Below are 21,136 nucleotides of genomic sequence, written 5' to 3' on the forward strand. Positions count from 1 at the left end.
AAAGTTGTCGTCACAATGTAACTGGTTGATGGCCTATTAATTGAACATTCTTTGCAGTCTGAAGGGAGGGCAAGGGGGATTTTCACTCGCTTTCTCGCTTGGCTTGACGAAAACAAATCACACATACAACTAGAGCTTGTATTCTTCCGTCTACGACCATACCACAGGCAAAAAACCGGGTCCCGTCCGATCCCCGCAGTCAAATCCTGTAGGGCGAGAGTAGTACTTCGCTGGGTGACCGCTTGGGAATTCCTCGTGTTGTAGGCTTCTACTTTATTGATTGCTTTTAGTTTATGGTTGATTCATGAGTTGTTATTTTCTTGCTTGTCCACATTGCATGAGCACTGAATTTTCGCGCGCGACAAATGTTAAAGTTGTCGTCACAATGTAACTGGTTGATGGCCTATTAATTGAACATTCTTTGCAGTCTGAAGGGAGGGCAAGGGGGATTTTCACTCGCTTTCTCGCTTGGCTTGACGAAAACAAATCACACATACAACTAGAGCTTGTATTCTTCCGTCTACGACCATACCACAGGCAAAAAACCGGGTCCCGTCCGATCCCCGCAGTCAAATCCTGTAGGGCGAGAGTAGTACTTCGCTGGGTGACCGCTTGGGAATTCCTCGTGTTGTAGGCTTCTACTTTATTGATTGCTTTTAGTTTATGGTTGATTCATGAGTTGTTATTTTCTTGCTTGTCCACATTGCATGAGCACTGAATTTTCGCGCGCGACAAATGTTAAAGTTGTCGTCACAATGTAACTGGTTGATGGCCTATTAATTGAACATTCTTTGCAGTCTGAAGGGAGGGCAAGGGGGATTTTCACTCGCTTTCTCGCTTGGCTTGACGAAAACAAATCACACATACAACTAGAGCTTGTATTCTTCCGTCTACGACCATACCACAGGCAAAAAACCGGGTCCCGTCCGATCCCCGCAGTCAAATCCTGTAGGGCGAGAGTAGTACTTCGCTGGGTGACCGCTTGGGAATTCCTCGTGTTGTAGGCTTCTACTTTATTGATTGCTTTTAGTTTATGGTTGATTCATGAGTTGTTATTTTCTTGCTTGTCCACATTGCATGAGCACTGAATTTTCGCGCGCGACAAATGTTAAAGTTGTCGTCACAATGTAACTGGTTGATGGCCTATTAATTGAACATTCTTTGCAGTCTGAAGGGAGGGCAAGGGGGATTTTCACTCGCTTTCTCGCTTGGCTTGACGAAAACAAATCACACATACAACTAGAGCTTGTATTCTTCCGTCTACGACCATACCACAGGCAAAAAACCGGGTCCCGTCCGATCCCCGCAGTCAAATCCTGTAGGGCGAGAGTAGTACTTCGCTGGGTGACCGCTTGGGAATTCCTCGTGTTGTAGGCTTCTACTTTATTGATTGCTTTTAGTTTATGGTTGATTCATGAGTTGTTATTTTCTTGCTTGTCCACATTGCATGAGCACTGAATTTTCGCGCGCGACAAATGTTAAAGTTGTCGTCACAATGTAACTGGTTGATGGCCTATTAATTGAACATTCTTTGCAGTCTGAAGGGAGGGCAAGGGGGATTTTCACTCGCTTTCTCGCTTGGCTTGACGAAAACAAATCACACATACAACTAGAGCTTGTATTCTTCCGTCTACGACCATACCACAGGCAAAAAACCGGGTCCCGTCCGATCCCCGCAGTCAAATCCTGTAGGGCGAGAGTAGTACTTCGCTGGGTGACCGCTTGGGAATTCCTCGTGTTGTAGGCTTCTACTTTATTGATTGCTTTTAGTTTATGGTTGATTCATGAGTTGTTATTTTCTTGCTTGTCCACATTGCATGAGCACTGAATTTTCGCGCGCGACAAATGTTAAAGTTGTCGTCACAATGTAACTGGTTGATGGCCTATTAATTGAACATTCTTTGCAGTCTGAAGGGAGGGCAAGGGGGATTTTCACTCGCTTTCTCGCTTGGCTTGACGAAAACAAATCACACATACAACTAGAGCTTGTATTCTTCCGTCTACGACCATACCACAGGCAAAAAACCGGGTCCCGTCCGATCCCCGCAGTCAAATCCTGTAGGGCGAGAGTAGTACTTCGCTGGGTGACCGCTTGGGAATTCCTCGTGTTGTAGGCTTCTACTTTATTGATTGCTTTTAGTTTATGGTTGATTCATGAGTTGTTATTTTCTTGCTTGTCCACATTGCATGAGCACTGAATTTTCGCGCGCGACAAATGTTAAAGTTGTCGTCACAATGTAACTGGTTGATGGCCTATTAATTGAACATTCTTTGCAGTCTGAAGGGAGGGCAAGGGGGATTTTCACTCGCTTTCTCGCTTGGCTTGACGAAAACAAATCACACATACAACTAGAGCTTGTATTCTTCCGTCTACGACCATACCACAGGCAAAAAACCGGGTCCCGTCCGATCCCCGCAGTCAAATCCTGTAGGGCGAGAGTAGTACTTCGCTGGGTGACCGCTTGGGAATTCCTCGTGTTGTAGGCTTCTACTTTATTGATTGCTTTTAGTTTATGGTTGATTCATGAGTTGTTATTTTCTTGCTTGTCCACATTGCATGAGCACTGAATTTTCGCGCGCGACAAATGTTAAAGTTGTCGTCACAATGTAACTGGTTGATGGCCTATTAATTGAACATTCTTTGCAGTCTGAAGGGAGGGCAAGGGGGATTTTCACTCGCTTTCTCGCTTGGCTTGACGAAAACAAATCACACATACAACTAGAGCTTGTATTCTTCCGTCTACGACCATACCACAGGCAAAAAACCGGGTCCCGTCCGATCCCCGCAGTCAAATCCTGTAGGGCGAGAGTAGTACTTCGCTGGGTGACCGCTTGGGAATTCCTCGTGTTGTAGGCTTCTACTTTATTGATTGCTTTTAGTTTATGGTTGATTCATGAGTTGTTATTTTCTTGCTTGTCCACATTGCATGAGCACTGAATTTTCGCGCGCGACAAATGTTAAAGTTGTCGTCACAATGTAACTGGTTGATGGCCTATTAATTGAACATTCTTTGCAGTCTGAAGGGAGGGCAAGGGGGATTTTCACTCGCTTTCTCGCTTGGCTTGACGAAAACAAATCACACATACAACTAGAGCTTGTATTCTTCCGTCTACGACCATACCACAGGCAAAAAACCGGGTCCCGTCCGATCCCCGCAGTCAAATCCTGTAGGGCGAGAGTAGTACTTCGCTGGGTGACCGCTTGGGAATTCCTCGTGTTGTAGGCTTCTACTTTATTGATTGCTTTTAGTTTATGGTTGATTCATGAGTTGTTATTTTCTTGCTTGTCCACATTGCATGAGCACTGAATTTTCGCGCGCGACAAATGTTAAAGTTGTCGTCACAATGTAACTGGTTGATGGCCTATTAATTGAACATTCTTTGCAGTCTGAAGGGAGGGCAAGGGGGATTTTCACTCGCTTTCTCGCTTGGCTTGACGAAAACAAATCACACATACAACTAGAGCTTGTATTCTTCCGTCTACGACCATACCACAGGCAAAAAACCGGGTCCCGTCCGATCCCCGCAGTCAAATCCTGTAGGGCGAGAGTAGTACTTCGCTGGGTGACCGCTTGGGAATTCCTCGTGTTGTAGGCTTCTACTTTATTGATTGCTTTTAGTTTATGGTTGATTCATGAGTTGTTATTTTCTTGCTTGTCCACATTGCATGAGCACTGAATTTTCGCGCGCGACAAATGTTAAAGTTGTCGTCACAATGTAACTGGTTGATGGCCTATTAATTGAACATTCTTTGCAGTCTGAAGGGAGGGCAAGGGGGATTTTCACTCGCTTTCTCGCTTGGCTTGACGAAAACAAATCACACATACAACTAGAGCTTGTATTCTTCCGTCTACGACCATACCACAGGCAAAAAACCGGGTCCCGTCCGATCCCCGCAGTCAAATCCTGTAGGGCGAGAGTAGTACTTCGCTGGGTGACCGCTTGGGAATTCCTCGTGTTGTAGGCTTCTACTTTATTGATTGCTTTTAGTTTATGGTTGATTCATGAGTTGTTATTTTCTTGCTTGTCCACATTGCATGAGCACTGAATTTTCGCGCGCGACAAATGTTAAAGTTGTCGTCACAATGTAACTGGTTGATGGCCTATTAATTGAACATTCTTTGCAGTCTGAAGGGAGGGCAAGGGGGATTTTCACTCGCTTTCTCGCTTGGCTTGACGAAAACAAATCACACATACAACTAGAGCTTGTATTCTTCCGTCTACGACCATACCACAGGCAAAAAACCGGGTCCCGTCCGATCCCCGCAGTCAAATCCTGTAGGGCGAGAGTAGTACTTCGCTGGGTGACCGCTTGGGAATTCCTCGTGTTGTAGGCTTCTACTTTATTGATTGCTTTTAGTTTATGGTTGATTCATGAGTTGTTATTTTCTTGCTTGTCCACATTGCATGAGCACTGAATTTTCGCGCGCGACAAATGTTAAAGTTGTCGTCACAATGTAACTGGTTGATGGCCTATTAATTGAACATTCTTTGCAGTCTGAAGGGAGGGCAAGGGGGATTTTCACTCGCTTTCTCGCTTGGCTTGACGAAAACAAATCACACATACAACTAGAGCTTGTATTCTTCCGTCTACGACCATACCACAGGCAAAAAACCGGGTCCCGTCCGATCCCCGCAGTCAAATCCTGTAGGGCGAGAGTAGTACTTCGCTGGGTGACCGCTTGGGAATTCCTCGTGTTGTAGGCTTCTACTTTATTGATTGCTTTTAGTTTATGGTTGATTCATGAGTTGTTATTTTCTTGCTTGTCCACATTGCATGAGCACTGAATTTTCGCGCGCGACAAATGTTAAAGTTGTCGTCACAATGTAACTGGTTGATGGCCTATTAATTGAACATTCTTTGCAGTCTGAAGGGAGGGCAAGGGGGATTTTCACTCGCTTTCTCGCTTGGCTTGACGAAAACAAATCACACATACAACTAGAGCTTGTATTCTTCCGTCTACGACCATACCACAGGCAAAAAACCGGGTCCCGTCCGATCCCCGCAGTCAAATCCTGTAGGGCGAGAGTAGTACTTCGCTGGGTGACCGCTTGGGAATTCCTCGTGTTGTAGGCTTCTACTTTATTGATTGCTTTTAGTTTATGGTTGATTCATGAGTTGTTATTTTCTTGCTTGTCCACATTGCATGAGCACTGAATTTTCGCGCGCGACAAATGTTAAAGTTGTCGTCACAATGTAACTGGTTGATGGCCTATTAATTGAACATTCTTTGCAGTCTGAAGGGAGGGCAAGGGGGATTTTCACTCGCTTTCTCGCTTGGCTTGACGAAAACAAATCACACATACAACTAGAGCTTGTATTCTTCCGTCTACGACCATACCACAGGCAAAAAACCGGGTCCCGTCCGATCCCCGCAGTCAAATCCTGTAGGGCGAGAGTAGTACTTCGCTGGGTGACCGCTTGGGAATTCCTCGTGTTGTAGGCTTCTACTTTATTGATTGCTTTTAGTTTATGGTTGATTCATGAGTTGTTATTTTCTTGCTTGTCCACATTGCATGAGCACTGAATTTTCGCGCGCGACAAATGTTAAAGTTGTCGTCACAATGTAACTGGTTGATGGCCTATTAATTGAACATTCTTTGCAGTCTGAAGGGAGGGCAAGGGGGATTTTCACTCGCTTTCTCGCTTGGCTTGACGAAAACAAATCACACATACAACTAGAGCTTGTATTCTTCCGTCTACGACCATACCACAGGCAAAAAACCGGGTCCCGTCCGATCCCCGCAGTCAAATCCTGTAGGGCGAGAGTAGTACTTCGCTGGGTGACCGCTTGGGAATTCCTCGTGTTGTAGGCTTCTACTTTATTGATTGCTTTTAGTTTATGGTTGATTCATGAGTTGTTATTTTCTTGCTTGTCCACATTGCATGAGCACTGAATTTTCGCGCGCGACAAATGTTAAAGTTGTCGTCACAATGTAACTGGTTGATGGCCTATTAATTGAACATTCTTTGCAGTCTGAAGGGAGGGCAAGGGGGATTTTCACTCGCTTTCTCGCTTGGCTTGACGAAAACAAATCACACATACAACTAGAGCTTGTATTCTTCCGTCTACGACCATACCACAGGCAAAAAACCGGGTCCCGTCCGATCCCCGCAGTCAAATCCTGTAGGGCGAGAGTAGTACTTCGCTGGGTGACCGCTTGGGAATTCCTCGTGTTGTAGGCTTCTACTTTATTGATTGCTTTTAGTTTATGGTTGATTCATGAGTTGTTATTTTCTTGCTTGTCCACATTGCATGAGCACTGAATTTTCGCGCGCGACAAATGTTAAAGTTGTCGTCACAATGTAACTGGTTGATGGCCTATTAATTGAACATTCTTTGCAGTCTGAAGGGAGGGCAAGGGGGATTTTCACTCGCTTTCTCGCTTGGCTTGACGAAAACAAATCACACATACAACTAGAGCTTGTATTCTTCCGTCTACGACCATACCACAGGCAAAAAACCGGGTCCCGTCCGATCCCCGCAGTCAAATCCTGTAGGGCGAGAGTAGTACTTCGCTGGGTGACCGCTTGGGAATTCCTCGTGTTGTAGGCTTCTACTTTATTGATTGCTTTTAGTTTATGGTTGATTCATGAGTTGTTATTTTCTTGCTTGTCCACATTGCATGAGCACTGAATTTTCGCGCGCGACAAATGTTAAAGTTGTCGTCACAATGTAACTGGTTGATGGCCTATTAATTGAACATTCTTTGCAGTCTGAAGGGAGGGCAAGGGGGATTTTCACTCGCTTTCTCGCTTGGCTTGACGAAAACAAATCACACATACAACTAGAGCTTGTATTCTTCCGTCTACGACCATACCACAGGCAAAAAACCGGGTCCCGTCCGATCCCCGCAGTCAAATCCTGTAGGGCGAGAGTAGTACTTCGCTGGGTGACCGCTTGGGAATTCCTCGTGTTGTAGGCTTCTACTTTATTGATTGCTTTTAGTTTATGGTTGATTCATGAGTTGTTATTTTCTTGCTTGTCCACATTGCATGAGCACTGAATTTTCGCGCGCGACAAATGTTAAAGTTGTCGTCACAATGTAACTGGTTGATGGCCTATTAATTGAACATTCTTTGCAGTCTGAAGGGAGGGCAAGGGGGATTTTCACTCGCTTTCTCGCTTGGCTTGACGAAAACAAATCACACATACAACTAGAGCTTGTATTCTTCCGTCTACGACCATACCACAGGCAAAAAACCGGGTCCCGTCCGATCCCCGCAGTCAAATCCTGTAGGGCGAGAGTAGTACTTCGCTGGGTGACCGCTTGGGAATTCCTCGTGTTGTAGGCTTCTACTTTATTGATTGCTTTTAGTTTATGGTTGATTCATGAGTTGTTATTTTCTTGCTTGTCCACATTGCATGAGCACTGAATTTTCGCGCGCGACAAATGTTAAAGTTGTCGTCACAATGTAACTGGTTGATGGCCTATTAATTGAACATTCTTTGCAGTCTGAAGGGAGGGCAAGGGGGATTTTCACTCGCTTTCTCGCTTGGCTTGACGAAAACAAATCACACATACAACTAGAGCTTGTATTCTTCCGTCTACGACCATACCACAGGCAAAAAACCGGGTCCCGTCCGATCCCCGCAGTCAAATCCTGTAGGGCGAGAGTAGTACTTCGCTGGGTGACCGCTTGGGAATTCCTCGTGTTGTAGGCTTCTACTTTATTGATTGCTTTTAGTTTATGGTTGATTCATGAGTTGTTATTTTCTTGCTTGTCCACATTGCATGAGCACTGAATTTTCGCGCGCGACAAATGTTAAAGTTGTCGTCACAATGTAACTGGTTGATGGCCTATTAATTGAACATTCTTTGCAGTCTGAAGGGAGGGCAAGGGGGATTTTCACTCGCTTTCTCGCTTGGCTTGACGAAAACAAATCACACATACAACTAGAGCTTGTATTCTTCCGTCTACGACCATACCACAGGCAAAAAACCGGGTCCCGTCCGATCCCCGCAGTCAAATCCTGTAGGGCGAGAGTAGTACTTCGCTGGGTGACCGCTTGGGAATTCCTCGTGTTGTAGGCTTCTACTTTATTGATTGCTTTTAGTTTATGGTTGATTCATGAGTTGTTATTTTCTTGCTTGTCCACATTGCATGAGCACTGAATTTTCGCGCGCGACAAATGTTAAAGTTGTCGTCACAATGTAACTGGTTGATGGCCTATTAATTGAACATTCTTTGCAGTCTGAAGGGAGGGCAAGGGGGATTTTCACTCGCTTTCTCGCTTGGCTTGACGAAAACAAATCACACATACAACTAGAGCTTGTATTCTTCCGTCTACGACCATACCACAGGCAAAAAACCGGGTCCCGTCCGATCCCCGCAGTCAAATCCTGTAGGGCGAGAGTAGTACTTCGCTGGGTGACCGCTTGGGAATTCCTCGTGTTGTAGGCTTCTACTTTATTGATTGCTTTTAGTTTATGGTTGATTCATGAGTTGTTATTTTCTTGCTTGTCCACATTGCATGAGCACTGAATTTTCGCGCGCGACAAATGTTAAAGTTGTCGTCACAATGTAACTGGTTGATGGCCTATTAATTGAACATTCTTTGCAGTCTGAAGGGAGGGCAAGGGGGATTTTCACTCGCTTTCTCGCTTGGCTTGACGAAAACAAATCACACATACAACTAGAGCTTGTATTCTTCCGTCTACGACCATACCACAGGCAAAAAACCGGGTCCCGTCCGATCCCCGCAGTCAAATCCTGTAGGGCGAGAGTAGTACTTCGCTGGGTGACCGCTTGGGAATTCCTCGTGTTGTAGGCTTCTACTTTATTGATTGCTTTTAGTTTATGGTTGATTCATGAGTTGTTATTTTCTTGCTTGTCCACATTGCATGAGCACTGAATTTTCGCGCGCGACAAATGTTAAAGTTGTCGTCACAATGTAACTGGTTGATGGCCTATTAATTGAACATTCTTTGCAGTCTGAAGGGAGGGCAAGGGGGATTTTCACTCGCTTTCTCGCTTGGCTTGACGAAAACAAATCACACATACAACTAGAGCTTGTATTCTTCCGTCTACGACCATACCACAGGCAAAAAACCGGGTCCCGTCCGATCCCCGCAGTCAAATCCTGTAGGGCGAGAGTAGTACTTCGCTGGGTGACCGCTTGGGAATTCCTCGTGTTGTAGGCTTCTACTTTATTGATTGCTTTTAGTTTATGGTTGATTCATGAGTTGTTATTTTCTTGCTTGTCCACATTGCATGAGCACTGAATTTTCGCGCGCGACAAATGTTAAAGTTGTCGTCACAATGTAACTGGTTGATGGCCTATTAATTGAACATTCTTTGCAGTCTGAAGGGAGGGCAAGGGGGATTTTCACTCGCTTTCTCGCTTGGCTTGACGAAAACAAATCACACATACAACTAGAGCTTGTATTCTTCCGTCTACGACCATACCACAGGCAAAAAACCGGGTCCCGTCCGATCCCCGCAGTCAAATCCTGTAGGGCGAGAGTAGTACTTCGCTGGGTGACCGCTTGGGAATTCCTCGTGTTGTAGGCTTCTACTTTATTGATTGCTTTTAGTTTATGGTTGATTCATGAGTTGTTATTTTCTTGCTTGTCCACATTGCATGAGCACTGAATTTTCGCGCGCGACAAATGTTAAAGTTGTCGTCACAATGTAACTGGTTGATGGCCTATTAATTGAACATTCTTTGCAGTCTGAAGGGAGGGCAAGGGGGATTTTCACTCGCTTTCTCGCTTGGCTTGACGAAAACAAATCACACATACAACTAGAGCTTGTATTCTTCCGTCTACGACCATACCACAGGCAAAAAACCGGGTCCCGTCCGATCCCCGCAGTCAAATCCTGTAGGGCGAGAGTAGTACTTCGCTGGGTGACCGCTTGGGAATTCCTCGTGTTGTAGGCTTCTACTTTATTGATTGCTTTTAGTTTATGGTTGATTCATGAGTTGTTATTTTCTTGCTTGTCCACATTGCATGAGCACTGAATTTTCGCGCGCGACAAATGTTAAAGTTGTCGTCACAATGTAACTGGTTGATGGCCTATTAATTGAACATTCTTTGCAGTCTGAAGGGAGGGCAAGGGGGATTTTCACTCGCTTTCTCGCTTGGCTTGACGAAAACAAATCACACATACAACTAGAGCTTGTATTCTTCCGTCTACGACCATACCACAGGCAAAAAACCGGGTCCCGTCCGATCCCCGCAGTCAAATCCTGTAGGGCGAGAGTAGTACTTCGCTGGGTGACCGCTTGGGAATTCCTCGTGTTGTAGGCTTCTACTTTATTGATTGCTTTTAGTTTATGGTTGATTCATGAGTTGTTATTTTCTTGCTTGTCCACATTGCATGAGCACTGAATTTTCGCGCGCGACAAATGTTAAAGTTGTCGTCACAATGTAACTGGTTGATGGCCTATTAATTGAACATTCTTTGCAGTCTGAAGGGAGGGCAAGGGGGATTTTCACTCGCTTTCTCGCTTGGCTTGACGAAAACAAATCACACATACAACTAGAGCTTGTATTCTTCCGTCTACGACCATACCACAGGCAAAAAACCGGGTCCCGTCCGATCCCCGCAGTCAAATCCTGTAGGGCGAGAGTAGTACTTCGCTGGGTGACCGCTTGGGAATTCCTCGTGTTGTAGGCTTCTACTTTATTGATTGCTTTTAGTTTATGGTTGATTCATGAGTTGTTATTTTCTTGCTTGTCCACATTGCATGAGCACTGAATTTTCGCGCGCGACAAATGTTAAAGTTGTCGTCACAATGTAACTGGTTGATGGCCTATTAATTGAACATTCTTTGCAGTCTGAAGGGAGGGCAAGGGGGATTTTCACTCGCTTTCTCGCTTGGCTTGACGAAAACAAATCACACATACAACTAGAGCTTGTATTCTTCCGTCTACGACCATACCACAGGCAAAAAACCGGGTCCCGTCCGATCCCCGCAGTCAAATCCTGTAGGGCGAGAGTAGTACTTCGCTGGGTGACCGCTTGGGAATTCCTCGTGTTGTAGGCTTCTACTTTATTGATTGCTTTTAGTTTATGGTTGATTCATGAGTTGTTATTTTCTTGCTTGTCCACATTGCATGAGCACTGAATTTTCGCGCGCGACAAATGTTAAAGTTGTCGTCACAATGTAACTGGTTGATGGCCTATTAATTGAACATTCTTTGCAGTCTGAAGGGAGGGCAAGGGGGATTTTCACTCGCTTTCTCGCTTGGCTTGACGAAAACAAATCACACATACAACTAGAGCTTGTATTCTTCCGTCTACGACCATACCACAGGCAAAAAACCGGGTCCCGTCCGATCCCCGCAGTCAAATCCTGTAGGGCGAGAGTAGTACTTCGCTGGGTGACCGCTTGGGAATTCCTCGTGTTGTAGGCTTCTACTTTATTGATTGCTTTTAGTTTATGGTTGATTCATGAGTTGTTATTTTCTTGCTTGTCCACATTGCATGAGCACTGAATTTTCGCGCGCGACAAATGTTAAAGTTGTCGTCACAATGTAACTGGTTGATGGCCTATTAATTGAACATTCTTTGCAGTCTGAAGGGAGGGCAAGGGGGATTTTCACTCGCTTTCTCGCTTGGCTTGACGAAAACAAATCACACATACAACTAGAGCTTGTATTCTTCCGTCTACGACCATACCACAGGCAAAAAACCGGGTCCCGTCCGATCCCCGCAGTCAAATCCTGTAGGGCGAGAGTAGTACTTCGCTGGGTGACCGCTTGGGAATTCCTCGTGTTGTAGGCTTCTACTTTATTGATTGCTTTTAGTTTATGGTTGATTCATGAGTTGTTATTTTCTTGCTTGTCCACATTGCATGAGCACTGAATTTTCGCGCGCGACAAATGTTAAAGTTGTCGTCACAATGTAACTGGTTGATGGCCTATTAATTGAACATTCTTTGCAGTCTGAAGGGAGGGCAAGGGGGATTTTCACTCGCTTTCTCGCTTGGCTTGACGAAAACAAATCACACATACAACTAGAGCTTGTATTCTTCCGTCTACGACCATACCACAGGCAAAAAACCGGGTCCCGTCCGATCCCCGCAGTCAAATCCTGTAGGGCGAGAGTAGTACTTCGCTGGGTGACCGCTTGGGAATTCCTCGTGTTGTAGGCTTCTACTTTATTGATTGCTTTTAGTTTATGGTTGATTCATGAGTTGTTATTTTCTTGCTTGTCCACATTGCATGAGCACTGAATTTTCGCGCGCGACAAATGTTAAAGTTGTCGTCACAATGTAACTGGTTGATGGCCTATTAATTGAACATTCTTTGCAGTCTGAAGGGAGGGCAAGGGGGATTTTCACTCGCTTTCTCGCTTGGCTTGACGAAAACAAATCACACATACAACTAGAGCTTGTATTCTTCCGTCTACGACCATACCACAGGCAAAAAACCGGGTCCCGTCCGATCCCCGCAGTCAAATCCTGTAGGGCGAGAGTAGTACTTCGCTGGGTGACCGCTTGGGAATTCCTCGTGTTGTAGGCTTCTACTTTATTGATTGCTTTTAGTTTATGGTTGATTCATGAGTTGTTATTTTCTTGCTTGTCCACATTGCATGAGCACTGAATTTTCGCGCGCGACAAATGTTAAAGTTGTCGTCACAATGTAACTGGTTGATGGCCTATTAATTGAACATTCTTTGCAGTCTGAAGGGAGGGCAAGGGGGATTTTCACTCGCTTTCTCGCTTGGCTTGACGAAAACAAATCACACATACAACTAGAGCTTGTATTCTTCCGTCTACGACCATACCACAGGCAAAAAACCGGGTCCCGTCCGATCCCCGCAGTCAAATCCTGTAGGGCGAGAGTAGTACTTCGCTGGGTGACCGCTTGGGAATTCCTCGTGTTGTAGGCTTCTACTTTATTGATTGCTTTTAGTTTATGGTTGATTCATGAGTTGTTATTTTCTTGCTTGTCCACATTGCATGAGCACTGAATTTTCGCGCGCGACAAATGTTAAAGTTGTCGTCACAATGTAACTGGTTGATGGCCTATTAATTGAACATTCTTTGCAGTCTGAAGGGAGGGCAAGGGGGATTTTCACTCGCTTTCTCGCTTGGCTTGACGAAAACAAATCACACATACAACTAGAGCTTGTATTCTTCCGTCTACGACCATACCACAGGCAAAAAACCGGGTCCCGTCCGATCCCCGCAGTCAAATCCTGTAGGGCGAGAGTAGTACTTCGCTGGGTGACCGCTTGGGAATTCCTCGTGTTGTAGGCTTCTACTTTATTGATTGCTTTTAGTTTATGGTTGATTCATGAGTTGTTATTTTCTTGCTTGTCCACATTGCATGAGCACTGAATTTTCGCGCGCGACAAATGTTAAAGTTGTCGTCACAATGTAACTGGTTGATGGCCTATTAATTGAACATTCTTTGCAGTCTGAAGGGAGGGCAAGGGGGATTTTCACTCGCTTTCTCGCTTGGCTTGACGAAAACAAATCACACATACAACTAGAGCTTGTATTCTTCCGTCTACGACCATACCACAGGCAAAAAACCGGGTCCCGTCCGATCCCCGCAGTCAAATCCTGTAGGGCGAGAGTAGTACTTCGCTGGGTGACCGCTTGGGAATTCCTCGTGTTGTAGGCTTCTACTTTATTGATTGCTTTTAGTTTATGGTTGATTCATGAGTTGTTATTTTCTTGCTTGTCCACATTGCATGAGCACTGAATTTTCGCGCGCGACAAATGTTAAAGTTGTCGTCACAATGTAACTGGTTGATGGCCTATTAATTGAACATTCTTTGCAGTCTGAAGGGAGGGCAAGGGGGATTTTCACTCGCTTTCTCGCTTGGCTTGACGAAAACAAATCACACATACAACTAGAGCTTGTATTCTTCCGTCTACGACCATACCACAGGCAAAAAACCGGGTCCCGTCCGATCCCCGCAGTCAAATCCTGTAGGGCGAGAGTAGTACTTCGCTGGGTGACCGCTTGGGAATTCCTCGTGTTGTAGGCTTCTACTTTATTGATTGCTTTTAGTTTATGGTTGATTCATGAGTTGTTATTTTCTTGCTTGTCCACATTGCATGAGCACTGAATTTTCGCGCGCGACAAATGTTAAAGTTGTCGTCACAATGTAACTGGTTGATGGCCTATTAATTGAACATTCTTTGCAGTCTGAAGGGAGGGCAAGGGGGATTTTCACTCGCTTTCTCGCTTGGCTTGACGAAAACAAATCACACATACAACTAGAGCTTGTATTCTTCCGTCTACGACCATACCACAGGCAAAAAACCGGGTCCCGTCCGATCCCCGCAGTCAAATCCTGTAGGGCGAGAGTAGTACTTCGCTGGGTGACCGCTTGGGAATTCCTCGTGTTGTAGGCTTCTACTTTATTGATTGCTTTTAGTTTATGGTTGATTCATGAGTTGTTATTTTCTTGCTTGTCCACATTGCATGAGCACTGAATTTTCGCGCGCGACAAATGTTAAAGTTGTCGTCACAATGTAACTGGTTGATGGCCTATTAATTGAACATTCTTTGCAGTCTGAAGGGAGGGCAAGGGGGATTTTCACTCGCTTTCTCGCTTGGCTTGACGAAAACAAATCACACATACAACTAGAGCTTGTATTCTTCCGTCTACGACCATACCACAGGCAAAAAACCGGGTCCCGTCCGATCCCCGCAGTCAAATCCTGTAGGGCGAGAGTAGTACTTCGCTGGGTGACCGCTTGGGAATTCCTCGTGTTGTAGGCTTCTACTTTATTGATTGCTTTTAGTTTATGGTTGATTCATGAGTTGTTATTTTCTTGCTTGTCCACATTGCATGAGCACTGAATTTTCGCGCGCGACAAATGTTAAAGTTGTCGTCACAATGTAACTGGTTGATGGCCTATTAATTGAACATTCTTTGCAGTCTGAAGGGAGGGCAAGGGGGATTTTCACTCGCTTTCTCGCTTGGCTTGACGAAAACAAATCACACATACAACTAGAGCTTGTATTCTTCCGTCTACGACCATACCACAGGCAAAAAACCGGGTCCCGTCCGATCCCCGCAGTCAAATCCTGTAGGGCGAGAGTAGTACTTCGCTGGGTGACCGCTTGGGAATTCCTCGTGTTGTAGGCTTCTACTTTATTGATTGCTTTTAGTTTATGGTTGATTCATGAGTTGTTATTTTCTTGCTTGTCCACATTGCATGAGCACTGAATTTTCGCGCGCGACAAATGTTAAAGTTGTCGTCACAATGTAACTGGTTGATGGCCTATTAATTGAACATTCTTTGCAGTCTGAAGGGAGGGCAAGGGGGATTTTCACTCGCTTTCTCGCTTGGCTTGACGAAAACAAATCACACATACAACTAGAGCTTGTATTCTTCCGTCTACGACCATACCACAGGCAAAAAACCGGGTCCCGTCCGATCCCCGCAGTCAAATCCTGTAGGGCGAGAGTAGTACTTCGCTGGGTGACCGCTTGGGAATTCCTCGTGTTGTAGGCTTCTACTTTATTGATTGCTTTTAGTTTATGGTTGATTCATGAGTTGTTATTTTCTTGCTTGTCCACATTGCATGAGCACTGAATTTTCGCGCGCGACAAATGTTAAAGTTGTCGTCACAATGTAACTGGTTGATGGCCTATTAATTGAACATTCTTTGCAGTCTGAAGGGAGGGCAAGGGGGATTTTCACTCGCTTTCTCGCTTGGCTTGACGAAAACAAATCACACATACAACTAGAGCTTGTATTCTTCCGTCTACGACCATACCACAGGCAAAAAACCGGGTCCCGTCCGATCCCCGCAGTCAAATCCTGTAGGGCGAGAGTAGTACTTCGCTGGGTGACCGCTTGGGAATTCCTCGTGTTGTAGGCTTCTACTTTATTGATTGCTTTTAGTTTATGGTTGATTCATGAGTTGTTATTTTCTTGCTTGTCCACATTGCATGAGCACTGAATTTTCGCGCGCGACAAATGTTAAAGTTGTCGTCACAATGTAACTGGTTGATGGCCTATTAATTGAACATTCTTTGCAGTCTGAAGGGAGGGCAAGGGGGATTTTCACTCGCTTTCTCGCTTGGCTTGACGAAAACAAATCACACATACAACTAGAGCTTGTATTCTTCCGTCTACGACCATACCACAGGCAAAAAACCGGGTCCCGTCCGATCCCCGCAGTCAAATCCTGTAGGGCGAGAGTAGTACTTCGCTGGGTGACCGCTTGGGAATTCCTCGTGTTGTAGGCTTCTACTTTATTGATTGCTTTTAGTTTATGGTTGATTCATGAGTTGTTATTTTCTTGCTTGTCCACATTGCATGAGCACTGAATTTTCGCGCGCGACAAATGTTAAAGTTGTCGTCACAATGTAACTGGTTGATGGCCTATTAATTGAACATTCTTTGCAGTCTGAAGGGAGGGCAAGGGGGATTTTCACTCGCTTTCTCGCTTGGCTTGACGAAAACAAATCACACATACAACTAGAGCTTGTATTCTTCCGTCTACGACCATACCACAGGCAAAAAACCGGGTCCCGTCCGATCCCCGCAGTCAAATCCTGTAGGGCGAGAGTAGTACTTCGCTGGGTGACCGCTTGGGAATTCCTCGTGTTGTAGGCTTCTACTTTATTGATTGCTTTTAGTTTATGGTTGATTCATGAGTTGTTATTTTCTTGCTTGTCCACATTGCATGAGCACTGAATTTTCGCGCGCGACAAATGTTAAAGTTGTCGTCACAATGTAACTGGTTGATGGCCTATTAATTGAACATTCTTTGCAGTCTGAAGGGAGGGCAAGGGGGATTTTCACTCGCTTTCTCGCTTGGCTTGACGAAAACAAATCACACATACAACTAGAGCTTGTATTCTTCCGTCTACGACCATACCACAGGCAAAAAACCGGGTCCCGTCCGATCCCCGCAGTCAAATCCTGTAGGGCGAGAGTAGTACTTCGCTGGGTGACCGCTTGGGAATTCCTCGTGTTGTAGGCTTCTACTTTATTGATTGCTTTTAGTTTATGGTTGATTCATGAGTTGTTATTTTCTTGCTTGTCCACATTGCATGAGCACTGAATTTTCGCGCGCGACAAATGTTAAAGTTGTCGTCACAATGTAACTGGTTGATGGCCTATTAATTGAACATTCTTTGCAGTCTGAAGGGAGGGCAAGGGGGATTTTCACTCGCTTTCTCGCTTGGCTTGACGAAAACAAATCACACATACAACTAGAGCTTGTATTCTTCCGTCTACGACCATACCACAGGCAAAAAACCGGGTCCCGTCCGATCCCCGCAGTCAAATCCTGTAGGGCGAGAGTAGTACTTCGCTGGGTGACCGCTTGGGAATTCCTCGTGTTGTAGGCTTCTACTTTATTGATTGCTTTTAGTTTATGGTTGATTCATGAGTTGTTATTTTCTTGCTTGTCCACATTGCATGAGCACTGAATTTTCGCGCGCGACAAATGTTAAAGTTGTCGTCACAATGTAACTGGTTGATGGCCTATTAATTGAACATTCTTTGCAGTCTGAAGGGAGGGCAAGGGGGATTTTCACTCGCTTTCTCGCTTGGCTTGACGAAAACAAATCACACATACAACTAGAGCTTGTATTCTTCCGTCTACGACCATACCACAGGCAAAAAACCGGGTCCCGTCCGATCCCCGCAGTCAAATCCTGTAGGGCGAGAGTAGTACTTCGCTGGGTGACCGCTTGGGAATTCCTCGTGTTGTAGGCTTCTACTTTATTGATTGCTTTTAGTTTATGGTTGATTCATGAGTTGTTATTTTCTTGCTTGTCCACATTGCATGAGCACTGAATTTTCGCGCGCGACAAATGTTAAAGTTGTCGTCACAATGTAACTGGTTGATGGCCTATTAATTGAACATTCTTTGCAGTCTGAAGGGAGGGCAAGGGGGATTTTCACTCGCTTTCTCGCTTGGCTTGACGAAAACAAATCACACATACAACTAGAGCTTGTATTCTTCCGTCTACGACCATACCACAGGCAAAAAACCGGGTCCCGTCCGATCCCCGCAGTCAAATCCTGTAGGGCGAGAGTAGTACTTCGCTGGGTGACCGCTTGGGAATTCCTCGTGTTGTAGGCTTCTACTTTATTGATTGCTTTTAGTTTATGGTTGATTCATGAGTTGTTATTTTCTTGCTTGTCCACATTGCATGAGCACTGAATTTTCGCGCGCGACAAATGTTAAAGTTGTCGTCACAATGTAACTGGTTGATGGCCTATTAATTGAACATTCTTTGCAGTCTGAAGGGAGGGCAAGGGGGATTTTCACTCGCTTTCTCGCTTGGCTTGACGAAAACAAATCACACATACAACTAGAGCTTGTATTCTTCCGTCTACGACCATACCACAGGCAAAAAACCGGGTCCCGTCCGATCCCCGCAGTCAAATCCTGTAGGGCGAGAGTAGTACTTCGCTGGGTGACCGCTTGGGAATTCCTCGTGTTGTAGGCTTCTACTTTATTGATTGCTTTTAGTTTATGGTTGATTCATGAGTTGTTATTTTCTTGCTTGTCCACATTGCATGAGCACTGAATTTTCGCGCGCGACAAATGTTAAAGTTGTCGTCACAATGTAACTGGTTGATGGCCTATTAATTGAACATTCTTTGCAGTCTGAAGGGAGGGCAAGGGGGATTTTCACTCGCTTTCTCGCTTGGCTTGACGAAAACAAATCACACATACAACTAGAGCTTGTATTCTTCCGTCTACGACCATACCACAGGCAAAAAACCGGGTCCCGTCCGATCCCCGCAGTCAAATCCTGTAGGGCGAGAGTAGTACTTCGCTGGGTGACCGCTTGGGAATTCCTCGTGTTGTAGGCTTCTACTTTATTGATTGCTTTTAGTTTATGGTTGATTCATGAGTTGTTATTTTCTTGCTTGTCCACATTGCATGAGCACTGAATTTTCGCGCGCGACAAATGTTAAAGTTGTCGTCACAATGTAACTGGTTGATGGCCTATTAATTGAACATTCTTTGCAGTCTGAAGGGAGGGCAAGGGGGATTTTCACTCGCTTTCTCGCTTGGCTTGACGAAAACAAATCACACATACAACTAGAGCTTGTATTCTTCCGTCTACGACCATACCACAGGCAAAAAACCGGGTCCCGTCCGATCCCCGCAGTCAAATCCTGTAGGGCGAGAGTAGTACTTCGCTGGGTGACCGCTTGGGAATTCCTCGTGTTGTAGGCTTCTACTTTATTGATTGCTTTTAGTTTATGGTTGATTCATGAGTTGTTATTTTCTTGCTTGTCCACATTGCATGAGCACTGAATTTTCGCGCGCGACAAATGTTAAAGTTGTCGTCACAATGTAACTGGTTGATGGCCTATTAATTGAACATTCTTTGCAGTCTGAAGGGAGGGCAAGGGGGATTTTCACTCGCTTTCTCGCTTGGCTTGACGAAAACAAATCACACATACAACTAGAGCTTGTATTCTTCCGTCTACGACCATACCACAGGCAAAAAACCGGGTCCCGTCCGATCCCCGCAGTCAAATCCTGTAGGGCGAGAGTAGTACTTCGCTGGGTGACCGCTTGGGAATTCCTCGTGTTGTAGGCTTCTACTTTATTGATTGCTTTTAGTTTATGGTTGATTCATGAGTTGTTATTTTCTTGCTTGTCCACATTGCATGAGCACTGAATTTTCGCGCGCGACAAATGTTAAAGTTGTCGTCACAATGTAACTGGTTGATGGCCTATTAATTGAACATTCTTTGCAGTCTGAAGGGAGGGCAAGGGGGATTTTCACTCGCTTTCTCGCTTGGCTTGACGAAAACAAATCACACATACAACTAGAGCTTGTATTCTTCCGTCTACGACCATACCACAGGCAAAAAACCGGGTCCCGTCCGATCCCCGCAGTCAAATCCTGTAGGGCGAGAGTAGTACTTCGCTGGGTGACCGCTTGGGAATTCCTCGTGTTGTAGGCTTCTACTTTATTGATTGCTTTTAGTTTATGGTTGATTCATGAGTTGTTATTTTCTTGCTTGTCCACATTGCATGAGCACTGAATTTTCGCGCGCGACAAATGTTAAAGTTGTCGTCACAATGTAACTGGTTGATGGCCTATTAATTGAACATTCTTTGCAGTCTGAAGGGAGGGCAAGGGGGATTTTCACTCGCTTTCTCGCTTGGCTTGACGAAAACAAATCACACATACAACTAGAGCTTGTATTCTTCCGTCTACGACCATACCACAGGCAAAAAACCGGGTCCCGTCCGATCCCCGCAGTCAAATCCTGTAGGGCGAGAGTAGTACTTCGCTGGGTGACCGCTTGGGAATTCCTCGTGTTGTAGGCTTCTACTTTATTGATTGCTTTTAGTTTATGGTTGATTCATGAGTTGTTATTTTCTTGCTTGTCCACATTGCATGAGCACTGAATTTTCGCGCGCGACAAATGTTAAAGTTGTCGTCACAATGTAACTGGTTGATGGCCTATTAATTGAACATTCTTTGCAGTCTGAAGGGAGGGCAAGGGGGATTTTCACTCGCTTTCTCGCTTGGCTTGACGAAAACAAATCACACATACAACTAGAGCTTGTATTCTTCCGTCTACGACCATACCACAGGCAAAAAACCGGGTCCCGTCCGATCCCCGCAGTCAAATCCTGTAGGGCGAGAGTAGTACTTCGCTGGGTGACCGCTTGGGAATTCCTCGTGTTGTAGGCTTCTACTTTATTGATTGCTTTTAGTTTATGGTTGATTCATGAGTTGTTATTTTCTTGCTTGTCCACATTGCATGAGCACTGAATTTTCGCGCGCGACAAATGTTAAAGTTGTCGTCACAATGTAACTGGTTGATGGCCTATTAATTGAACATTCTTTGCAGTCTGAAGGGAGGGCAAGGGGGATTTTCACTCGCTTTCTCGCTTGGCTTGACGAAAACAAATCACACATACAACTAGAGCTTGTATTCTTCCGTCTACGACCATACCACAGGCAAAAAACCGGGTCCCGTCCGATCCCCGCAGTCAAATCCTGTAGGGCGAGAGTAGTACTTCGCTGGGTGACCGCTTGGGAATTCCTCGTGTTGTAGGCTTCTACTTTATTGATTGCTTTTAGTTTATGGTTGATTCATGAGTTGTTATTTTCTTGCTTGTCCACATTGCATGAGCACTGAATTTTCGCGCGCGACAAATGTTAAAGTTGTCGTCACAATGTAACTGGTTGATGGCCTATTAATTGAAC

General features: G+C 45.1%; 57 non-coding genes across 57 annotated transcripts; all 57 read left to right on the forward strand.

Annotated features, from left to right (window-relative positions):
- The first annotated feature begins 148 nt into the window (after positions 1 to 148).
- Positions 149 to 267, forward strand: LOC138034538 (5S ribosomal RNA). The gene has a single exon (XR_011129059.1). It is a non-coding gene; the product is annotated as a 5S ribosomal RNA (ribosomal RNA).
- Positions 268 to 518: 251 nt separating this feature from the next.
- On the forward strand, positions 519 to 637 carry LOC138034385 (5S ribosomal RNA). Its single transcript, XR_011128918.1, has one exon. It is a non-coding gene; the product is annotated as a 5S ribosomal RNA (ribosomal RNA).
- A 251-nt stretch (positions 638 to 888) lies between these two features.
- On the forward strand, positions 889 to 1,007 carry LOC138034386 (5S ribosomal RNA). The gene has a single exon (XR_011128919.1). It is a non-coding gene; the product is annotated as a 5S ribosomal RNA (ribosomal RNA).
- A 251-nt stretch (positions 1,008 to 1,258) lies between these two features.
- On the forward strand, positions 1,259 to 1,377 carry LOC138034387 (5S ribosomal RNA). Its single transcript, XR_011128920.1, has one exon. It is a non-coding gene; the product is annotated as a 5S ribosomal RNA (ribosomal RNA).
- A 251-nt stretch (positions 1,378 to 1,628) lies between these two features.
- LOC138034388 (5S ribosomal RNA) lies at positions 1,629 to 1,747 on the forward strand. Its single transcript, XR_011128921.1, has one exon. It is a non-coding gene; the product is annotated as a 5S ribosomal RNA (ribosomal RNA).
- A 251-nt stretch (positions 1,748 to 1,998) lies between these two features.
- LOC138034389 (5S ribosomal RNA) lies at positions 1,999 to 2,117 on the forward strand. The gene has a single exon (XR_011128922.1). It is a non-coding gene; the product is annotated as a 5S ribosomal RNA (ribosomal RNA).
- A 251-nt stretch (positions 2,118 to 2,368) lies between these two features.
- LOC138034391 (5S ribosomal RNA) lies at positions 2,369 to 2,487 on the forward strand. The gene has a single exon (XR_011128924.1). It is a non-coding gene; the product is annotated as a 5S ribosomal RNA (ribosomal RNA).
- A 251-nt stretch (positions 2,488 to 2,738) lies between these two features.
- LOC138034392 (5S ribosomal RNA) lies at positions 2,739 to 2,857 on the forward strand. The gene has a single exon (XR_011128925.1). It is a non-coding gene; the product is annotated as a 5S ribosomal RNA (ribosomal RNA).
- Positions 2,858 to 3,108: 251 nt separating this feature from the next.
- On the forward strand, positions 3,109 to 3,227 carry LOC138034393 (5S ribosomal RNA). The gene has a single exon (XR_011128926.1). It is a non-coding gene; the product is annotated as a 5S ribosomal RNA (ribosomal RNA).
- Positions 3,228 to 3,478: 251 nt separating this feature from the next.
- LOC138034394 (5S ribosomal RNA) lies at positions 3,479 to 3,597 on the forward strand. The gene has a single exon (XR_011128927.1). It is a non-coding gene; the product is annotated as a 5S ribosomal RNA (ribosomal RNA).
- Positions 3,598 to 3,848: 251 nt separating this feature from the next.
- LOC138034395 (5S ribosomal RNA) lies at positions 3,849 to 3,967 on the forward strand. The gene has a single exon (XR_011128928.1). It is a non-coding gene; the product is annotated as a 5S ribosomal RNA (ribosomal RNA).
- A 251-nt stretch (positions 3,968 to 4,218) lies between these two features.
- LOC138034396 (5S ribosomal RNA) lies at positions 4,219 to 4,337 on the forward strand. The gene has a single exon (XR_011128929.1). It is a non-coding gene; the product is annotated as a 5S ribosomal RNA (ribosomal RNA).
- Positions 4,338 to 4,588: 251 nt separating this feature from the next.
- Positions 4,589 to 4,707, forward strand: LOC138034397 (5S ribosomal RNA). The gene has a single exon (XR_011128930.1). It is a non-coding gene; the product is annotated as a 5S ribosomal RNA (ribosomal RNA).
- Positions 4,708 to 4,958: 251 nt separating this feature from the next.
- Positions 4,959 to 5,077, forward strand: LOC138034398 (5S ribosomal RNA). Its single transcript, XR_011128931.1, has one exon. It is a non-coding gene; the product is annotated as a 5S ribosomal RNA (ribosomal RNA).
- A 251-nt stretch (positions 5,078 to 5,328) lies between these two features.
- On the forward strand, positions 5,329 to 5,447 carry LOC138034399 (5S ribosomal RNA). The gene has a single exon (XR_011128932.1). It is a non-coding gene; the product is annotated as a 5S ribosomal RNA (ribosomal RNA).
- Positions 5,448 to 5,698: 251 nt separating this feature from the next.
- LOC138034400 (5S ribosomal RNA) lies at positions 5,699 to 5,817 on the forward strand. The gene has a single exon (XR_011128933.1). It is a non-coding gene; the product is annotated as a 5S ribosomal RNA (ribosomal RNA).
- A 251-nt stretch (positions 5,818 to 6,068) lies between these two features.
- LOC138034403 (5S ribosomal RNA) lies at positions 6,069 to 6,187 on the forward strand. Its single transcript, XR_011128935.1, has one exon. It is a non-coding gene; the product is annotated as a 5S ribosomal RNA (ribosomal RNA).
- A 251-nt stretch (positions 6,188 to 6,438) lies between these two features.
- LOC138034404 (5S ribosomal RNA) lies at positions 6,439 to 6,557 on the forward strand. Its single transcript, XR_011128936.1, has one exon. It is a non-coding gene; the product is annotated as a 5S ribosomal RNA (ribosomal RNA).
- A 251-nt stretch (positions 6,558 to 6,808) lies between these two features.
- LOC138034405 (5S ribosomal RNA) lies at positions 6,809 to 6,927 on the forward strand. Its single transcript, XR_011128937.1, has one exon. It is a non-coding gene; the product is annotated as a 5S ribosomal RNA (ribosomal RNA).
- A 251-nt stretch (positions 6,928 to 7,178) lies between these two features.
- LOC138034406 (5S ribosomal RNA) lies at positions 7,179 to 7,297 on the forward strand. Its single transcript, XR_011128938.1, has one exon. It is a non-coding gene; the product is annotated as a 5S ribosomal RNA (ribosomal RNA).
- Positions 7,298 to 7,548: 251 nt separating this feature from the next.
- LOC138034407 (5S ribosomal RNA) lies at positions 7,549 to 7,667 on the forward strand. Its single transcript, XR_011128939.1, has one exon. It is a non-coding gene; the product is annotated as a 5S ribosomal RNA (ribosomal RNA).
- A 251-nt stretch (positions 7,668 to 7,918) lies between these two features.
- On the forward strand, positions 7,919 to 8,037 carry LOC138034408 (5S ribosomal RNA). Its single transcript, XR_011128940.1, has one exon. It is a non-coding gene; the product is annotated as a 5S ribosomal RNA (ribosomal RNA).
- A 251-nt stretch (positions 8,038 to 8,288) lies between these two features.
- On the forward strand, positions 8,289 to 8,407 carry LOC138034409 (5S ribosomal RNA). The gene has a single exon (XR_011128941.1). It is a non-coding gene; the product is annotated as a 5S ribosomal RNA (ribosomal RNA).
- A 251-nt stretch (positions 8,408 to 8,658) lies between these two features.
- LOC138034410 (5S ribosomal RNA) lies at positions 8,659 to 8,777 on the forward strand. Its single transcript, XR_011128942.1, has one exon. It is a non-coding gene; the product is annotated as a 5S ribosomal RNA (ribosomal RNA).
- A 251-nt stretch (positions 8,778 to 9,028) lies between these two features.
- LOC138034411 (5S ribosomal RNA) lies at positions 9,029 to 9,147 on the forward strand. Its single transcript, XR_011128943.1, has one exon. It is a non-coding gene; the product is annotated as a 5S ribosomal RNA (ribosomal RNA).
- A 251-nt stretch (positions 9,148 to 9,398) lies between these two features.
- LOC138034412 (5S ribosomal RNA) lies at positions 9,399 to 9,517 on the forward strand. Its single transcript, XR_011128944.1, has one exon. It is a non-coding gene; the product is annotated as a 5S ribosomal RNA (ribosomal RNA).
- A 251-nt stretch (positions 9,518 to 9,768) lies between these two features.
- Positions 9,769 to 9,887, forward strand: LOC138034414 (5S ribosomal RNA). Its single transcript, XR_011128946.1, has one exon. It is a non-coding gene; the product is annotated as a 5S ribosomal RNA (ribosomal RNA).
- Positions 9,888 to 10,138: 251 nt separating this feature from the next.
- Positions 10,139 to 10,257, forward strand: LOC138034415 (5S ribosomal RNA). The gene has a single exon (XR_011128947.1). It is a non-coding gene; the product is annotated as a 5S ribosomal RNA (ribosomal RNA).
- A 251-nt stretch (positions 10,258 to 10,508) lies between these two features.
- Positions 10,509 to 10,627, forward strand: LOC138034416 (5S ribosomal RNA). Its single transcript, XR_011128948.1, has one exon. It is a non-coding gene; the product is annotated as a 5S ribosomal RNA (ribosomal RNA).
- Positions 10,628 to 10,878: 251 nt separating this feature from the next.
- Positions 10,879 to 10,997, forward strand: LOC138034418 (5S ribosomal RNA). Its single transcript, XR_011128949.1, has one exon. It is a non-coding gene; the product is annotated as a 5S ribosomal RNA (ribosomal RNA).
- Positions 10,998 to 11,248: 251 nt separating this feature from the next.
- LOC138034419 (5S ribosomal RNA) lies at positions 11,249 to 11,367 on the forward strand. The gene has a single exon (XR_011128950.1). It is a non-coding gene; the product is annotated as a 5S ribosomal RNA (ribosomal RNA).
- Positions 11,368 to 11,618: 251 nt separating this feature from the next.
- LOC138034420 (5S ribosomal RNA) lies at positions 11,619 to 11,737 on the forward strand. Its single transcript, XR_011128951.1, has one exon. It is a non-coding gene; the product is annotated as a 5S ribosomal RNA (ribosomal RNA).
- A 251-nt stretch (positions 11,738 to 11,988) lies between these two features.
- On the forward strand, positions 11,989 to 12,107 carry LOC138034421 (5S ribosomal RNA). Its single transcript, XR_011128952.1, has one exon. It is a non-coding gene; the product is annotated as a 5S ribosomal RNA (ribosomal RNA).
- A 251-nt stretch (positions 12,108 to 12,358) lies between these two features.
- On the forward strand, positions 12,359 to 12,477 carry LOC138034422 (5S ribosomal RNA). Its single transcript, XR_011128953.1, has one exon. It is a non-coding gene; the product is annotated as a 5S ribosomal RNA (ribosomal RNA).
- Positions 12,478 to 12,728: 251 nt separating this feature from the next.
- On the forward strand, positions 12,729 to 12,847 carry LOC138034423 (5S ribosomal RNA). Its single transcript, XR_011128954.1, has one exon. It is a non-coding gene; the product is annotated as a 5S ribosomal RNA (ribosomal RNA).
- A 251-nt stretch (positions 12,848 to 13,098) lies between these two features.
- On the forward strand, positions 13,099 to 13,217 carry LOC138034424 (5S ribosomal RNA). The gene has a single exon (XR_011128955.1). It is a non-coding gene; the product is annotated as a 5S ribosomal RNA (ribosomal RNA).
- Positions 13,218 to 13,468: 251 nt separating this feature from the next.
- LOC138034426 (5S ribosomal RNA) lies at positions 13,469 to 13,587 on the forward strand. The gene has a single exon (XR_011128957.1). It is a non-coding gene; the product is annotated as a 5S ribosomal RNA (ribosomal RNA).
- A 251-nt stretch (positions 13,588 to 13,838) lies between these two features.
- Positions 13,839 to 13,957, forward strand: LOC138034427 (5S ribosomal RNA). Its single transcript, XR_011128958.1, has one exon. It is a non-coding gene; the product is annotated as a 5S ribosomal RNA (ribosomal RNA).
- Positions 13,958 to 14,208: 251 nt separating this feature from the next.
- On the forward strand, positions 14,209 to 14,327 carry LOC138034429 (5S ribosomal RNA). The gene has a single exon (XR_011128959.1). It is a non-coding gene; the product is annotated as a 5S ribosomal RNA (ribosomal RNA).
- A 251-nt stretch (positions 14,328 to 14,578) lies between these two features.
- On the forward strand, positions 14,579 to 14,697 carry LOC138034430 (5S ribosomal RNA). Its single transcript, XR_011128960.1, has one exon. It is a non-coding gene; the product is annotated as a 5S ribosomal RNA (ribosomal RNA).
- Positions 14,698 to 14,948: 251 nt separating this feature from the next.
- On the forward strand, positions 14,949 to 15,067 carry LOC138034431 (5S ribosomal RNA). The gene has a single exon (XR_011128961.1). It is a non-coding gene; the product is annotated as a 5S ribosomal RNA (ribosomal RNA).
- A 251-nt stretch (positions 15,068 to 15,318) lies between these two features.
- LOC138034432 (5S ribosomal RNA) lies at positions 15,319 to 15,437 on the forward strand. The gene has a single exon (XR_011128962.1). It is a non-coding gene; the product is annotated as a 5S ribosomal RNA (ribosomal RNA).
- Positions 15,438 to 15,688: 251 nt separating this feature from the next.
- LOC138034433 (5S ribosomal RNA) lies at positions 15,689 to 15,807 on the forward strand. The gene has a single exon (XR_011128963.1). It is a non-coding gene; the product is annotated as a 5S ribosomal RNA (ribosomal RNA).
- Positions 15,808 to 16,058: 251 nt separating this feature from the next.
- Positions 16,059 to 16,177, forward strand: LOC138034434 (5S ribosomal RNA). The gene has a single exon (XR_011128964.1). It is a non-coding gene; the product is annotated as a 5S ribosomal RNA (ribosomal RNA).
- Positions 16,178 to 16,428: 251 nt separating this feature from the next.
- LOC138034435 (5S ribosomal RNA) lies at positions 16,429 to 16,547 on the forward strand. Its single transcript, XR_011128965.1, has one exon. It is a non-coding gene; the product is annotated as a 5S ribosomal RNA (ribosomal RNA).
- Positions 16,548 to 16,798: 251 nt separating this feature from the next.
- LOC138034436 (5S ribosomal RNA) lies at positions 16,799 to 16,917 on the forward strand. The gene has a single exon (XR_011128966.1). It is a non-coding gene; the product is annotated as a 5S ribosomal RNA (ribosomal RNA).
- Positions 16,918 to 17,168: 251 nt separating this feature from the next.
- On the forward strand, positions 17,169 to 17,287 carry LOC138034438 (5S ribosomal RNA). Its single transcript, XR_011128968.1, has one exon. It is a non-coding gene; the product is annotated as a 5S ribosomal RNA (ribosomal RNA).
- Positions 17,288 to 17,538: 251 nt separating this feature from the next.
- Positions 17,539 to 17,657, forward strand: LOC138034439 (5S ribosomal RNA). Its single transcript, XR_011128969.1, has one exon. It is a non-coding gene; the product is annotated as a 5S ribosomal RNA (ribosomal RNA).
- A 251-nt stretch (positions 17,658 to 17,908) lies between these two features.
- On the forward strand, positions 17,909 to 18,027 carry LOC138034440 (5S ribosomal RNA). Its single transcript, XR_011128970.1, has one exon. It is a non-coding gene; the product is annotated as a 5S ribosomal RNA (ribosomal RNA).
- Positions 18,028 to 18,278: 251 nt separating this feature from the next.
- On the forward strand, positions 18,279 to 18,397 carry LOC138034441 (5S ribosomal RNA). The gene has a single exon (XR_011128971.1). It is a non-coding gene; the product is annotated as a 5S ribosomal RNA (ribosomal RNA).
- Positions 18,398 to 18,648: 251 nt separating this feature from the next.
- LOC138034442 (5S ribosomal RNA) lies at positions 18,649 to 18,767 on the forward strand. Its single transcript, XR_011128972.1, has one exon. It is a non-coding gene; the product is annotated as a 5S ribosomal RNA (ribosomal RNA).
- A 251-nt stretch (positions 18,768 to 19,018) lies between these two features.
- LOC138034443 (5S ribosomal RNA) lies at positions 19,019 to 19,137 on the forward strand. Its single transcript, XR_011128973.1, has one exon. It is a non-coding gene; the product is annotated as a 5S ribosomal RNA (ribosomal RNA).
- A 251-nt stretch (positions 19,138 to 19,388) lies between these two features.
- On the forward strand, positions 19,389 to 19,507 carry LOC138034444 (5S ribosomal RNA). The gene has a single exon (XR_011128974.1). It is a non-coding gene; the product is annotated as a 5S ribosomal RNA (ribosomal RNA).
- A 251-nt stretch (positions 19,508 to 19,758) lies between these two features.
- LOC138034445 (5S ribosomal RNA) lies at positions 19,759 to 19,877 on the forward strand. Its single transcript, XR_011128975.1, has one exon. It is a non-coding gene; the product is annotated as a 5S ribosomal RNA (ribosomal RNA).
- Positions 19,878 to 20,128: 251 nt separating this feature from the next.
- Positions 20,129 to 20,247, forward strand: LOC138034446 (5S ribosomal RNA). The gene has a single exon (XR_011128976.1). It is a non-coding gene; the product is annotated as a 5S ribosomal RNA (ribosomal RNA).
- Positions 20,248 to 20,498: 251 nt separating this feature from the next.
- LOC138034447 (5S ribosomal RNA) lies at positions 20,499 to 20,617 on the forward strand. The gene has a single exon (XR_011128977.1). It is a non-coding gene; the product is annotated as a 5S ribosomal RNA (ribosomal RNA).
- A 251-nt stretch (positions 20,618 to 20,868) lies between these two features.
- On the forward strand, positions 20,869 to 20,987 carry LOC138034450 (5S ribosomal RNA). Its single transcript, XR_011128979.1, has one exon. It is a non-coding gene; the product is annotated as a 5S ribosomal RNA (ribosomal RNA).
- Positions 20,988 to 21,136: the final 149 nt, after the last annotated feature.

Source organism: Montipora capricornis, unplaced genomic scaffold (assembly GCF_036669925.1).
Source record: "Montipora capricornis isolate CH-2021 unplaced genomic scaffold, ASM3666992v2 scaffold_119, whole genome shotgun sequence".
NCBI lineage: Eukaryota > Metazoa > Cnidaria > Anthozoa > Scleractinia > Acroporidae > Montipora > Montipora capricornis.